Below are 14,804 nucleotides of genomic sequence, written 5' to 3' on the forward strand. Positions count from 1 at the left end.
TGGAGATCAAAAATGAAGCATCTCAAAATTTAAATTTTATTTTGTTTTACTTCCTTGGCAATGTCAAGGAAGTGTGTTACTCTGGAAAGAGCCCTGAAATGGGAACCACCAGACCTGGATGAAAATCTGGCTCTGACTTGGAGCAAGTCCTTAACCCTCCTCAGCCTGAGCTTCCTGCACACTGCGTTAGGAATGTCAGTGCCTGCCCCAGCTCTCTTCCTAGGATGTCATCGAAACCAAAGGCCAATTTATTTTGGAATCCTGTGTATTACGCATATTTAGTGTCCCAAGAAATATGTTAAAAACTTCATATACGTCCTGTCATTTTGCCTTCACAGTAACACTATGTATGTGGGAGTTTCTATAATCGCTTCATTATGTAGATGGGGAAGCTATGGTTTAGGGAGCTTAAGTCACTTGTCCAAGGTCACACAGCAATGAGAGTGGCAGGGCCAGTACTTGAACCCTATAGTAGGGTTCTTACCCCCCTACATAATGCTGCCACTCCTCTATCATCTTAAAGCTAGAAAACGTACATGAAAGCACATCACAGATGGAGAAATACTGTCCAGGATTATTTTTCTTTTTCAGCAAAGATTCTAGTGTGGACAGGGATGAAGAAAGTGACATTCCCTACCCACAGCCTCCCCCGCCCCCGCCCGAGCCTCCATTCCTTTTACTCCTCCGTGATAACCAACTCCTCATCTTCATTTGCCACTCACATCAGTGCAGATGCTTTTGGATGCAAATACAGGTTTCCCCCACTCTCCAAGAGTAGAGCGGTCCTATGAAACCTTTCTTAAGCCAAAATGGTGTAAAGTGAAGAAGCAATTACCATTAATTTATATGGAAAACATTTTTGAGCATTCTCAGACCCAAAAAATAATCTTTCTTAAGACTTTTCTGATACCGGGCGCCTGGGTGGCTCAGTTGGTTAAGCGACTGCCTTCGGCTCAGGTCATGATCCTGGAGTCCCAGGATCGAGTCCCACATCGGGCTGCCTGCTCAGCAGGGAGTCTGCTTCTCCTTCTCACCCTCCTCCCTCTCATGCTCTCTGTCTCTCATTCTCTCTCTCAAATAAATAAATAAAATCTTAAAAAAAAAAAAAGACTTTTCTGATACCTTAGGGCACATCTTGCTAATGGTGCACAAAATAAATTGAGACAAAACACAGTTATTCCCAGACACAAAAGTTTGACATGCTGATGCTGAGATGCTGAGTGTAGTTTCAGAGAAAGGAGCTTGGCAGTGACACTCTCACTGCCCAGGGGGCACATCGCCTCTTTAATGGCTTTCTTTCAGTCACCAAAAACAGGTACTGATGCTGGTCTTTCATGAAAGCAAAGTGGCTGTAACATGAACTTTCAAAAAGCAGGGGATATTTCTAACAAAAGGCTGACACCATTGGGACATTTGTTGTTTGTTTAAAAAGAAGTATGGAATCAGACAATCCCAGTTTCACAATATTAAGGCTCTGGCCTGTCACCTCGATAATTCCTTTGGTCTCATCCTCATGCTCACAAAATGGCTGCTGCAATTCCAAACACCACAGTCTAATGAGTCACTTTTTCAAAAAACCAAGAAGCAGGTAGCTAGCCTGGGTAATGAATGAGTACTCCTATATGCCTATCCCCTTTTTTCAATAAAAGGAGATGTATTAGAAAGGAAAATATTCATCCAGAAACTGCACAGGACACCTTCCTACCTCCCATTAACTAGCATGGGATTATGTAGTGTATTAGAATGGGTTGGGCTCAGCTTTGGTATTTGTTAAATAGGCCCTGAAGAAATCTCAGTGGCTTAACACAATACAGGTTTATTTCTTGTTCTCCTCACAATTTCTGTGAGCTGGTGGCCCTCCTTTATCCTGGGGCCATGAGACCACTAAGGTCACTGTAGCAGGGAACGAGGGAGAAAGGTGAGGGCACTGGCTCTTGATTGCATAAAACTCTGACAGACTGTTCACATCCCTGTTGGTTGCACTCAGTCTGGTGGCCCACCTCTTGCAAGGTGGCTGGGAAAGACAATTAGCCCCACAAAGGAAACCATGTGAAGAACACACAGCACTGCTTTGTGTTCAGCTTTGCTGCTGAAGGCCACCCCAGATGTCAGAGAAGGAGGGGCTTGGGAACAGCTGCTGGGTGGGAATCTGCCACCAGGTCTCATGCCCATCTGGTCCCTCCCCAGGCCGGGAGGTCTAGCTAAAGACCAACAGGGAATGTTCTTTGGGCTTCCATGATTCTTATGACCTCTCTCTTCCATTGCTTTTTCTCTCAGTATTATGATAACCTTTTACTTGGCCTGTTACTCTCTCCCTCCATCCACTCCACCCCCAACCAACTGTAAGCTTCTTAAGGTCAGAGGTTGGGTTGTCTTCCCTTCCCATCGCTCATGCCCAGACTAGGGTCTGGCACATAGTAGGTACTGAATAGATGTTTTTAGAACAAGTGCATCAGGGTCTTTAGAAACAATGATATCAACCATTTGATGGTTTAAGAAATACCTGGCTTATACCTAAATACCTAAGCTTTAGAATTTCCAGGAAAATCACTGAGGAACGAGAAGTATGATTCAGCCTTAAACAAACATGGGTGTGAAAGAGACTTCTTTCACAGCAGACTTCAAGAATGTAGCCATAAATCAAGTAAATATTTGATCAATGACTTCAACAAATGTAAAACATTTCGTTAAGGAAACTGACTTTTGGAAACCCACTTAGAATACCTTCAGTCTAGCCTTGGCACTTCAACCCTAACTACATCTCCGAGGTGGGAAGTGTTGAAAATCCCTTGAATGCCCAGAGAAGATGTCACAGGGATGGTGGTCGAGGTGGGGACTAAAAAAAATAAGGCAGTTTGATATAAACAATTTAAGAAACTTAATTAAGGAAGCCAGATAAGTGAGGTACTTCATCAGCAGGCATTATCACCACCATTTTGGTGAAATGTATGAGGACTATGTGCCAGATATTGGGCTAAGGACTTTATGTGCATTATCTGATCTGATTATCTCAACAGTGCCATGAGGCAGGTACTGTAACCATGCCCATTTTACTGATTGGTATAGTAAGGCTGAGAGAATTTAATAATTTGCCGGAGCTGATGTAGCTGCAGAGAGACTGGTGGCAAAAATTGAGAACCAGCTTCTCTGGTTCCAAAGACAACACCTTTTAACCGTTAAGCTTTAGACTTGCTCCAGATTCAAAGTACTGGAAGAAAATTTGGCAGGTGTTTTGCTCATCCGTTATTGTGTGACAACACAGCCCCAAACCTAGTGTCCTGAAACAAAAATGTATTGCTACCTCTTCTGGTTTTGTGGACTGACAGGGCCAGCTGGGTTGTTCTCTCTTGGAGTCTCTTATAATTTCAGGTAATCTTGTGGCCAGCTTCAGAAATCACACCATGTCACTTCTAGTGCATCTGCAACTTAGAAATGGGACATAGGACCAGCCTAGACTCAAGGGGAAAGGCCTACCCACCAGGGAATGAGGGCCAAGAAGCATCCTTCACTGGGGCCATCTGGTAGACCAACTGCCACAGTGGACAAATGCACAAATGTGAAGCATCCTGGGCAGCTGTGCAGGAGCTGAATTCTTAGAAAGGACTTTCACATCTACTTCTTGTATGATCTTTCATAGCCTATGAGGCAAGCAGGCCAGGGGCAGGACTAGATCTCTATCTCATAGACATGGATACTGTCGCTTAGTGAAATTAAGTAACTTACCAGAAGTCACACAGTTTCTAAATGTGGATGTGAACTTTGGTCTTCTGAGGCGCCACCAACAGAAAGTAATCAAGGTGAAGTAATCATGGATCTAAATTCAAAACGAAAAAGGTTTATCAAAGTTGTAAGATTTTTTAAAAAGATTTTATTTATTTATTTGAAAGAGAGAGAGAGAGAGAGAGAGAGAGAGAGCACAAGCAGGGGGAGGGGCAGAGGGAAAAGCAGACTCCCTGCTGAGCAGGAAACCCCAACTCGGGGCTGGATCCCAGGACCCCGTGATCATGACCTGAGCCAAAGGCATATGCTTAACAGACTGAGCCACCCCAGTGCCCCTCAAAGTTCTAAGAGTTTTAAAACATGACAACACCTACTATAATAGCTGATGCAGGAATGGATGCGTATCTCCTATTCATGGGAGTATAATTTGGTGCAATGTTTCTGGATATGCAATAGATACTGAAAGCCTTAGAATGTTGCAAAATCTTTGACCCAGAAATTCCCCATCTAGAAAATTTTCTTAGGAAATCGTCATGAATATGGACAAATAGTTATTAGGATGTGTCCTATAGTATTTTTGTTAATAGGGAACAATTAGAAATAATCCAAATGTCTAATAAGAGGGGTTTTGTTAAACAGTGAAGACGTTCTGCCATTAAACTGATGTTGTAGGAAAATATTTAATGCCACATAAAATGTGTGCAACATTATTTATGAGAAAAAGCAGATTTTAAAAGAGTATTATGCCACTTTTATTTTAATAAAACATATGTGTCCATACACACAGAAAAAAAAGATATAATACCAAAATATTCATAGTAGTTTAACAAGAGTAGGATTATAAATCATTTTTCCTCTATTTTATTTTATTTTTTTCTTCTCTATATTTTAAAACGGCTTATAGTATATGTTATTTTTGTAATGAGTTTGAAAAAAGGAAAATAAAAAAGGGAGTTAGGAAAATATAGAGGGTTTTAAGCTCATTTTCAACAAACCAATTGGAATATATACACAGGAATAATATGATCCTTCATACTTAGCTCTTCAAAGTGCTTTTCAATTCAAGGTCTAACTTGATATCTACACTAACTCAGCGAGGGAGGTTGGAGATGTATTATTACTTTTATTTGCAAATGGGAAAAGTGAGGCTCTAAATGGCAAAGTTTTAAGGTAACCCAGCTAGTTGGTGATAAAAGCACGAGTAGAGTCCAGCTCTCCCGGGCCCGTTCATGAACTTCATGATGTCATAGCAGATGCCCGCTCACACTCTCCCCTGCTGCGGACCCCTGCTGTTCACCTGCCCAGCATCCTTTCCCCCATCTTTGGTCTCAGCTGTCTGACTCTTTGTGGAGACTGCCCTCCCTCAGTCTCAGTCCAGATCCCAGGGATGGGCATGCGACCCCAAGCCAGCCCATCCTTGGAGATTCCACCAAAAGTTCTAGAAAAGAATTTGCTGAGTCGGTAGGAAGTAGGAAGGGCTGCTGGGGACTCTGTGCTCCTGCTTGGGGACTGACTGGCTGCCAGAAACACAACCAATCAGAAAAACAGAGTCAGGAGGCACAGATGCCCAAACACATCTATTGGGTCCCTGGATCCTGGTGTGCTTAAAGCTAGATCTACCTACTGGACTTTTGCTTACCTGAGCCAGGACATTTCTTTTTTTTTTTGGATGCAAAATATCTTTCTTTTTTTTTTTTATTATGTTATGTTAATCACCATACATTACATCATTAGTTTTTGATGTGGTGTTCCATGATTCATTGTTTGTGAATAACACCCATTGCTCCATGCAGTACGTGCCCTCTTTAATACCCATCACCACGCTAACCCATCCCCCCACCACCCTCCCCTCTAGAACCCTCAGTTTGTTTCTCAGAGCCCATAGTCTCTCATGGTTCATTTCCCCATCCAATTTCCCCCCCTTCAGTCTTCCCTTCTTGCTATCTTCTTCTTGTTCTTTTTTTTTTAACATATAATGTATTGTTTCAGAGGTACAGGTCTGTGATTCAACGGTCTTACACAATTCACAGCACTCACCATAGCACATACCCTCTCCAATGTCTATCACCCAGCCACCCCATCCCTCCCACCCCCCCACCACTCCAGCAACCCTCAGTTTGTTTCCTGAGATTAAGAATTCTTCATATCAGTGAGGTCATATGATACATGTCTTTTTCTGATTGACTTATTTCGCTCTGCATAATACCCTCCAGTTCCATCCACATCGTTGCAAATGGCAAGATTTCATTCCTTTTGATGGCTGCAAAATATTCCATTGTATATATATACACCACATCTTTATCCATTCATCTGTTGATGGACAGCTTGGCTCTTTCCATAATTTGGCTATTGTGGACATTGTTATTGTTAAAATGCTATAAACATTGGGGTACACATACCCCTTCGGATCCCTACATTTGTATCTTTGGGGTAAATACCCAGTAGTGCAATTGCTGGGTCATATGGTAGCTCTATTTTCAACTGTCTGAGGAACCTCCATACTGTTTTCCAGAGTGGTTGCACCAGCTTGCATTCCCACCAACAGTGTAGGAGGGTTCTCCTTTCTCCGTATCCCCGCCAACATCTGTCGTTTCCTGACTTGTTAATTTTAGCCATTCTGACTGGTGTGAGGTGGTATCTCATTGAGGTTTTGATTTGGATTTCCCTGATGCCAAGAGATGTTGAGCACTTTTTCATGTGTCTGTTGGCCATTTGGATGTCTTCTTTGGAAAAATGTCTCTTCATGTCGTCTGCCCATTTCTTGATTGGATCATTTGTTCTTTGGGGGTTGAGTTTAATAAGTTCTTCATAGATTTTGGATACTAGCCCTTTATCTGGTATGTCATTTGCAAGTATCTTTTCCCATTCTGTCAGTTGTCTTTTGGTTTTGTGGACTGTTTCTTTTGCTGTGCAAAACATTTTATCTTGATGAGGTCCCAATAGTTCATTTTTGCCCTTGCTTCCCCTGTCTTTGGTGATGTTTCTAGGAAGAAGTTGCTGCGGCTGAGGTCAAAGAGGTTGCTGCCTGTATTCTCCTTTAGGATTTTGATAGACTCCTGTCTCACATTTAGGTCTTTCAACCATTTGGAGTCTATTTTTGTGTGTGGTGTAAGGAAATGGTCCAGTTTCATTCTTCTGCATGTGGCTGTCTTTTTCCCAACACCATTTGTTGAAAAGACTGTCTTTTTTCCATTGGACATTCTTTCCTGCTTTGTCGAAGATTAGTTGACCACAGAGTTGAGGGTCCATTTCTGGGCTCTCGATTCTGTTCCATTGATCTATGTGTCTGTTTTTGTGCCAGTACCATACTGTCTTGATGAGGACAGCTTTGTAATAGAGGTTGATGTCTGGAATTGTGATGCCACCAGCTTTGCTTTTCTTTTTCAACATTTCCTCTGGCTATTCGGGGTCTTTTCTGGTTCTATACAAATTTTAGGATTATTTGTTCCATTTCTGTGAAAAAAGTTGATGGTATTTTGATAGGGATTGCATTGAATGCATAGATTGCTCTAGGTAGCATTGACATCTTCACAATATTTGTTCTTCCAATCCATGAGCATGGAACGTTTTTCCATTTCTTTGTGTCTTCCTCAATTTCTTTCATGAGTATTTTGTAGTTTTCTGAGTACAGATACTTTGCCTCTTTGGTTAGATTTATTCCTAGGTATCTTAATAGTTTTGGGTGCAATTGCAAATGGGATCGACTCCCTAATTTCTCTTTCTTCTGTCTTGTTGTTGGTGTATAGGAACGCCACTGATTTCTGTGCATTGATTTTATATCCTACCGCTTTACTGAATTCCTGTATGAGTTCTAGCAGTTTTGGGGTGGAGTCTTTTGGGTTTTCCACATAAAATATCATATCATCTGCAAAGAGTAAGAGTTTCACTTCTTCTTTGCCAATTTGGATGCCTTTTATTTATTTTTGTTGTCTGATTGCTGTGGCTAGGACTTCTAATACTATGTTGAATAGCAGTGGTGATAGAGGACATCCCTGCCACGTTCCTGACCTTAGGGGGAAAGCTCTCAGTTTTTCCCAATTGAGAATGATATTCGCTGTAGGTTTTTCATAGATGGCTTTTAGGATATTGAAGTATGTACCCTCTATGCCTATACTCTGAAGAGTTTTGATCAAGAAAGGATGCTGTACTTTGTCAAATGCTTTCTCTGCATCTATTAAGAGGATCATATGGTTCTTGTTCTTTCTTTTATTAATGTATTGTATCGCATTGATTGATTTGTGGATGTTGAACCAACCTTGCAGCCCAGGGAGAAATCCCACTTGGTCGTGGTGAATAATCCTTTTAATGTACTGTTGGATCCTATTGGCTAGTATTTTGGTGAGAATTTTGCATCCATGTTCATCAAAGATATTGGTCTGTAATCCTCCTTTTTGATGGGGTCTTTGTCTGGTTTGGGGATCTACGTAATGGTGGCCTCATAAAACAAGTTTGGAAGTTTTCCTTCCATTTCTATTTTTTGGAACAGTTTCCGAAGAATAGGTATTAATTTCTTCTTTAAATGTTTGGTAGAATTCCCCTGGGAAGCCATCTGGCCCTGGGCTTTTGTTTGTTGGGAGATTTTTGATGACTGCTTCAATTTCCTTAGTGGTTATAGGTCTGTTCAGGTTTTCTATTTCTTCCTGGTTCGGTTTTGGTAGTGATACATCTCTAGGAATGCCTCCATTTCTTCCAGATTATCTAATTTGCTGGCATAGAGTTGCTCATAATATGTTCTTATAATTATTTGTATTTCTTTGGTGTTGATTGTGATCTCTCCTCTTTCATTTATGATTTTGTTGATTGGGTCATTTCTCTTTTCTTTTTGATAAGTCTGGCCAGGGGTTTATCAATCTTGTTAATTCTTTCAAAGCACCAGCTCCTATTTTCGTGGATCTGTTCTACTGTTCTTTTGGTTTCTATTTCATTGATTTCTGCTCTGATCTTTATTATTTCTCTTCTCCTGCTGGGTTTAGGCTTTATTTGCTGTTCTTTCTCCAGCTCCTTTAGGTGTAGGGTTAGGTTGTGTATTTGAGACCTTTCTTGTTTCTTGAGAAAGGCTTGCATTGCTATATACTTCCCTCTTAGGGCTGCCTTTTTTGCATCCCAAAGATTTTGAACAGTTATGTTTTTATTTTCATTTGTTTCCATGAATTTTTTTTAATTCTTCTTTAATTTCCTGGTTGACCCATTCATTCTTTAGTAGGATGCTCTTTAGCCTCCATGTATTTGAGTTCTTTCCGACTTTCCTCTTGTGATTGAGTTCTAGTTTCAAAGCAGTGTGGTCTGAAAATATGCAGGGAATGATCCCAATCTTTTGGTACCGGTTGAGATCTGATTTGTGACCTAGGATGTGATCTATTCTGGAGAATGTTCCATGGGCACTAGAAAAGAATGTGTATTCCATTGCTTTGGGATGGAATGTTCTGAATATGTCTGTGAAGTCCATTTGGTCCAGTGTGTCATTTAAAGTCTTTATTTCCTTGTTGATCCTTTGCTTAGATGATCTGTCCATTTCAGTGAGGGGGGTGTTAAAGTCCCCCACTATTATGGTATTGTTGTTGATGTGATTCTTTGCTTTTGTTATTAATTGGCTTACATAATTGGCTGCTCCCATGTTAGGGGCATAAATATTTACAATTGTTAGATCTTCTTGTTGGATAGACCCTTTAAGTAGGATAGAGTGTCCTTCTTCATCTCTTATTACAGTCTTTGCTTTAAAATCTAATTTGTCTGATATAAGGATTGCCACCCCAGCCTCCTTTTGATGTCCATTAGCAAGGTAAATGGTTTTCCACCCCCTCACTTTCAATCTGGGGGTGTCTTTGGGTCTAAAATGAGTCTCTTGCAGACAGCATATGGATGGGTCTTGTTTTTTAATCCAATCTGATAGCCTGTGTCTTTTGATTGGTGCATTTAGCCCATTTACATTCAGGGTAACTATTGAAAGGTATGAATTTAGTGCCATTGGATTGCCTGTCAGGTGACTGTTACTGTATATTGTCTGTGTTCCTTTCTGGTCTATGTTGCTTTTAGGCTCTCTCTTTGCTTACAGGACCCCTTTCAATATTTCTTGTAGGGCTGGTTTCATGTTTGCAAATTCCTTTAGTCTTTGTTTGTCCTGGAAGCTTTTGATCTCTCCTTCTATTTTCAATGACAGCCTAGCTGGAGATAGTATTCTTGGCTGCATATTTTTCTCATTTAGTGCTCTGAATATATCATGCAGTCCTTTCTGGCCTGCCAGGTCTCTGTGGATAGGTCTGTTGCCAATCTAATGTTTCTACCATTGTAGGTTACAGATCTCTTCTCCCAAGCTGCTTTCAGGATTTTCTCTTTGTCTGTGAGACTCGTAAGTTTTACTATTAGATGTCAGGGTGTTGACCTACTTTTATTGATTTTGAGGGGGGTTCTCTATGCCTCCTGGATTTTGATGCCTGTTTCCTTCCCCAAATTAGGGAAGTTCTCTGCTATAATTTGCTCCAATATACCTTCTGCCCCCCTCTCTCTTTCTTATTCTTCTGGGATCCCAATTATTCTAATATTGTTTTGTCTTATGGTATCGTTATCTCTTGAATTCTGCCCTCGTGATCCAGTAGTTTTTTTGTCTCTCTTTTTCTCAGCTTCTTTATTTTCCATCATTTGGTCTTCTATATCACTAATTCTCTCATCTGCCTTATTTATCCTAGCAGTTAGAGCCTCCATTTTTTATTGCACCTCATTAATAGCTTTTTTGATTTCAACTTGGTTAGATTTTATTTCTTTTATTTCTCCAGAAAGGGTTTTTCTAATATCTTCCATGCTTTTTTCAAGGCCAGCTAGTATCTTTAAAATCATCATTCTGAACTCTAGTTCCGACATCTTACTAATGTCCGTATTGATTAGGTCCCTGGTAGTCGGTACTGCCTCTTGTTCTTTTTTTTGAGGTGATTTTTTCTGTCTTGTCATTTTGTCCAGAGGAGAATAGATGAATTAGAGAACAAAATGCTAACAGGGTAACAACATCCCCAGAAAATATACACTAAACAAATCAGAAGAGACCTGAAACCGGGGGAAAGAAAGGGAAAGAAAGAAAAAAGGAAAAAAAAAAAGAAAAAGATAAAAACAAACAAACAAAAACAAAAACAGAATATGATCAAATATGATCAAGCTGGTGCATAGATCAATGCCACACACTAGATTTTGGGCGTATTTTGGTCTGTTAGAAGAAAGTGCCTCCCAAAATTTTAAAGAAAGAAAAACTTATATATATACAAAAATAAGGGTTAATATGATGAAGGGATGGAATATGACTGTAAAGATGAAAATTATAAAAAATTTTATAAAAGGAATTGATGATAAGAAGTTGGTTGAAAAAAGAAAGAAGAGGAATTTAAAAAAAAAGGGAGAGAATGTGATCAGGCAGGAGACTAGAACAAAGCCATACACTAGAGCTTTAGGGTATATTTTGGTCTGTTAGAAAAAACTGTATCCCAAAATTTTAAAGAGAGAATAACATATATATATATATATATATATATATATACCAAAAATAAGGTTCACTACTGTGAAGGGATAGAATATGACTCTAAAAATGAAAAATAAAAAAGAATTTTTTTAAAAAAGGGATTGATGTTGGTTGAAAAAGGGAAAAAGAAAAATTCACAAAAAAAAGAAAAAGAAAGTTAAAAAAATTAACTTTGAAAGACTAAAGAATCATGGGGAAAAAGCCATGAATTCTATGTGCAGTATTCCCCTAGCGCTGGAGTTCTCCCGTTCTCCTTGATCGGTAAACTTGGTCTTGGCTGGCTGTTCGTGCTGATCTTCTGGGGGAGGGGCCTGTTGCCGTGGTTCCCAAATGTCTTTGCCGGAGGTGGAATTGCCCCGCCCTTGCCGATCTGGGCTAAGTAATCTGCTCGGGTTTGCTCTCGGGATCTTTTGTTCCCTGAGAGCTTTCCGTACAGCTTTGGGGGATGAGAGTGAAAATGGTGGCCTCCAATCTCCGGAGGGGCCAAGAACGCGGGGCCTTGCTCCTCAGTGCAGCCCCAGAGAAAAGCAGTCACTCCCGTCTCCCCAGTCTCTGGCCGCACTCCGTGCTCACCCGGCCTGTGACCGAGTGTTTCTATCTCTGGCTCCCGACCCCATGTGGAGTCTCCAAACCCAGCAGATCCCTGCGGTGCGCTCCTGCACCGCTCCTCCCGGGGAGGAAGCGGAGTCTCCCCGGCTCTGCCGCTTGTTGGGTCCCTGCTGGAGGAGCAGTGGCCCGACTGTCCCGCGGATCACAGTTTATGGCCACCCCGAGCTGAGAGCCCGCGCCTCGGCTCCGTCTCTGCAGCCAGCTTCCCCGCTCCGATACCTGAGAGCTCTGCCGCACTCAGGCACCCCCAGTCTTTCTGTGACCCCAAGGGTCCTGAGACCACACTGTCCCGCTTAGCCACTGGAGTGATGTCCCTCCACGGAGCCGACTTTTAACAGTTCCGATTTTGTGCTCCGCGGCTCTATCACTTGCCAGAAGCGGCCGACGGAGGCCCCCTCCCCCGCCGTCTATCCTCCCGAATATCGCCTCGGATTCACTTCTCTGCACGTCCTACCTTCCAGTAAGCGGTCACTTCTCTGTTCAGAGAGTTGTTGCTACTCTCCTCTTCGATCTCCTGTTGAGTTCGTAGGTGTTCAGAATGGTTTGATCCCTATCCAGCTGAGTTCCTGAGACCAGACGAAATCCAGGTCTCCTACTCCTCCGCCATCTTGCTCCTCTTGATCCAGGACATTTTTTCCCTCTTTCTTTCCCTCCTCCTCTTCCCTCTTCTTCCCTCCTCCCACCTCCTCCTTACCCTTCTTCTTCTTTTTATTCAAGCTGAATTCCTCAATTCAAGTTTTAGTTGTAACCAAAAGACTCCTGACAAGTATGCTCTCCCATCTCCGTTTCCTCACCTGTAAAAGGAAGACACGTATGGTACCGATCACCTGCTACACAGGATTGTTGTGAGATTTACATCAGTAGGTGTCCATAAACTCTCACGCTCACATAGTGAGCGTCAGTAAATGCTACCTATTGTCTTTAAGGAGTTGGAAAAAAACTGAATCCAGAAAAATCTCATCCCCCATCCCAAAAAGAGAGAAAGAGAGCAGGACTGCCCCATGCATAAATCTATAGAGAAAACAAGTTGAGAAAAGAGAAAGCGCTGCATCAGCAACTTCCTCCAGGGAGATGCTCTTTCCTCACTTCTGGTCAGGCAGAGGCTGGGCCAGTGGCAGGGCCTGTCCCAATCTCCTTGGGTGGGAACCAGCGACCCCACCTTCCTCACACGCTCCCCCCCACACTCCCTCCTTCCCACAGGTCCCCTCATCAATGCCAGGTGATGCTGGGCCCCGTTCTGTTGGCAACTGCTAGAAATAGCAAGGGTTGCCAGAGAGGGGGAGAAAGGGGAGGTGAAGTGGTTGGCAAGACAGAAGTGGCTGATTTTGCAATGCAGTTTGGAGAGAGAGAAAGTAAACTGGGAGAAAGTTAGCCAGGCCTCCTAGCCTCATTCCTGCATTGGTAGTAGGAAGAAAGGGCACTGTGCCTGCACTCAGAAAATCCTCAGTTCAGGCTGCCTTTTTTCCCAGGCAGTTGGGACTCTTATGAAGCCAAGCCAGAGGGCTCTGGGGCTGAGCAAAGTGTTAGCACGAGAGGAACGACATTCCCACACGAACCCAGGTTGCTGGATTAATCAGCAAAGGTATTATGCAGCTCCCGGGGTCTCTGAGGGGAGGGCCAGAGAACAGGTCTCAGAGACTTCCAGTCCAGAACAACGTCCTCATGGTGGGGGCTACCCCAGGGCACAGGCACCATGCATGGCTCACACTGTTGGTAATGGCCACAGTGTGGACGCTAGGAACCCCACAACTGTGCCCTAAACCCTTATCCCAAAATGGAGCCCATGCAGCTCAAGTTGCTTATGTCCTCTTCGGGAGGCCAAGTCTGTCATGGGTGTCTGAATGGCTAAGCCTTGGGTTTATGCCTTGTTGCAAGGGGGTTAGGAAAGCCAGCATTAGCCTTTGACCTTGGGGAGGTGAGACTCATAATGTGGGAAATTTCCCAATCACAGGATGGGGTTTGAAAGGACAACTGTTAGGGATGTGTACATGATCCCGCAGCATTTCTACAGGTGTGTGGGTGTGCCTATGATGTGTCTCCACCTCCCCTTTCCAGCGTGCTTTCATCCTTAAAAATGCATTCAAGCCCCCACCGGCAACAGGGGCCCAGACTGCTCATTTGGGTTCACTAAGCACCTCCGAGTTTCAAATGCAGCTCCAAGTACCGTCTGGTCACCCCTTCTTCTTGTTCTGCTCCTTCAAGTCATTGGACCCAGGCCTCTTTCTACCCCTACCCTCTGATAGGGAGAGCTGAAACATTTCTCAGAGACATACCTGGCCCTTGGGGAAGACGGCTCCCCTAATGCAACAGAGCAGTTGACTCTGACTTGTCACATCCTCCCCCCTTAGGACTCACCTCTGGTTTTCCCTCTGCAGAAATAAAGTCCTTTGAAAGTGGCCTCAGAAATGAATTTGGCCACCAAATCTAAAATGCAAGGACAGAAGTAATGTTTTTTAAGTGCTGGGTTTTGGTTTGTCCCAAATGAAACCCCATTTTGGAGGACAGAGTTGAAAAGCTGCTCTAATAGGTTTCTCCTTTAGAAAAGCCTAGAAAGCAGATTAAGGGCAATGCACCAGAGTGGTCCCTGCCTCCCACTTCCATGTGCCAGTGCCTGTCAGGAGCCCCACAGGCCTGACAAGGGGAGGCAAAACTATAGGTGGAGAATGATTCCCGGGTCTGCTCTTCACCATCTGGTGATGTTCCTATGCTGCCTGTGTTTGCACCTGCCCTGTCCACACCCCCCGCCCCCGGGGCACTTCTGCCTGTCACTCCGTGCTTCTGAGTTGAACCAACCAGCAACCCTGTGAATTCGGCTTGAGCCCCCAGGAGAGGCAGCTACTAAACCCAGCCATCTCCCACAACATTCTAAGAACAGTGTGAGTTACTTAGTGGTTTTGTATTTATCCGTGTTTGTGAGTTTCCTTTTAGGACAAAGCCAATATATCATTTGTTGTGGGCTCCCCAGAAACTGGTA

The sequence above is a fragment of the Zalophus californianus genome, chromosome 15 (genome assembly GCF_009762305.2).
Source record: "Zalophus californianus isolate mZalCal1 chromosome 15, mZalCal1.pri.v2, whole genome shotgun sequence".
Lineage (NCBI taxonomy): Eukaryota > Metazoa > Chordata > Mammalia > Carnivora > Otariidae > Zalophus > Zalophus californianus.